A 1883-nucleotide genomic window follows, 5' to 3' on the forward strand; every position below is an offset into this window, starting at 1 on the left:
TGCCCGAGGCAGGAGGCCGCGGACAAGGAGCGGCAGTGTTCACTTTGAGCCGGAGAGGAAGGAGAGAGGAAAGGATGGACTGAGGCAGGGATGCAGACAGATGCAGGCAGAGGATAAGAGGAAGAAGATGGCAGTGAATGACAAGTGGCCTGAGATGAAGGTACAGGGAGTAGGTTTTGAAGTACTTTGAGAAAAGACAAACGGGGTTAGGACAAACAAACAAAAGCATGATCTAGAATAGCAGCCAGTCGAGTGCAGGCCTTCGCTAAGGGGGAAATGTGAAAAGAAAGGGGAAACATTTTTTTGGACTACTGTGGCTGTTTGTTTGTCAAATCCTGTTCTGGCAGGATGTCATTTCTGTAATCAGTAGTAGGCGCTCTGACATGAATGAGGCGACCCGATTGGCTGGCAACCAGTTCAGGGTGTACCGCGCCTGCTGCCCAAAGACAGCCGGGATAGGCTCCAGCACGCCCTGCGACCCTTGTGAGGGAAAGCGGATCAGAAAATGGATGGATGGAGGTAACAATATGGTCATCCCTGTGAAACCACGAACAAGACCTTGTCCAGCTGGGGAAAAATATCAAATTATAAAGAGTGATGCTGGTGTTCGGTGTGATCCCTCCATTGTCATTCAAATAACACAAAATAATTGACTGTAATTCCTTCAAAACAAAAGCTCAGCATCCCAAAAACATAACTCAGTTTCACAGTCAATGCACTGTTGACATTCGAATGAACGTCATCACGTCCCCTAATTTGTTGAGTGCTACCTTATTATTCACTTTTGGGAGTCAGCGATAGTTGCAACTTTATTCTAGCAGCCCAACCCAGAGCAATGAAGATCATGGAAAGCATTTTCATGCGACATCTCCAGCTTTTGCCAACTACAATGACTCATTTTTGTTGTTGTTGTTGTTGTAATTATAATTATAACTGTAATATTATTATAATAATTATTATTATTATTATTATTATTATTATTATTATGGAGTGAGATCTCCATCACAGAGGACCACATCAAGGATAGTTTAGAAATGAAATATTCCACAAACAATCATGTTAGCTTTTGTGCTTGGCTGAGGTGAAACAGGTTCTCGAGAATATGTGCTGATGTGAAATGAAATTGCAAAAGCATAAACTGACCCATAAGGATGCACAGAGCTCTCAAAAGGTGGGATGGGGATTGCCTGGTATAGTAGCTCTTGCACTACTGACGTCAGCTGGAAAGCACAGTGTGTAAGTGCTGACATGGCCCCTAGACACGCGCACACACACACACACACACACACACACACACACACACTGAAAATGCCTCCCAAGACAATGCCGTAAAAATGTACACACAGCACATCATGCAAATGTTTGCGCATGTTTCACACAACAAGAAGCTCAAAGTAACTTTGACCACATTGGATCCAAGTGCCTGCATTCTAATGAACGCCATCACGTCCCCTAATTTGTTGAGTGCTACCTTATTATTATTTGGGAGTCGGCGATAGTTGCAACTTTATTCTAGCAGCCCGAGGCATTTGTGTCCCATTGTTCAATGTGCACACTGATCCTGTGCAGTGTGGAGTGTATCACTTCCTGTTTGGCTCTCTTGTCGCGAAGGTTTACAAGATAGCACGAGGACCCAGAGCAATGAAGATCATGGAAGGAATTTTCATGCGACATCTCAAGCTTTTGCCAACTACAATGACTCATTTTTGTTGTTGTTGTTGTTGTAATTATAATTATAACGGGGTGGCAGTTCAGGGTGTCTGCATTTATGCAGGGCTGAGCGATAAGGCGTTTGCTGCTTGCTGCACGAAAAGCAAAGAGGGTGTGTGTGTGTGTGTGTGTGTGTGTGTGTGTGTGTGTGTGTGTGTGTGTGTGGGGTGTGT

The 1883-nt window shown here is 44.3% G+C and overlaps 1 protein-coding gene across 1 annotated transcript in view; it reads left to right on the forward strand.

Annotated features, from left to right (window-relative positions):
• The window catches only part of dscamb (Down syndrome cell adhesion molecule b), a 90275-nt gene that overhangs the window by 47425 nt on the left and 40967 nt on the right, over positions 1–1883 (forward strand). The window lies entirely within an intron of this gene.

The sequence above is a fragment of the Hippocampus comes genome, unplaced genomic scaffold, assembly GCF_001891065.2.
Source record: "Hippocampus comes isolate QL1 unplaced genomic scaffold, H_comes_QL1_v1.1 scaffold276, whole genome shotgun sequence".
In the NCBI taxonomy this organism is placed as follows: Eukaryota; Metazoa; Chordata; class Actinopteri; order Syngnathiformes; family Syngnathidae; genus Hippocampus; species Hippocampus comes.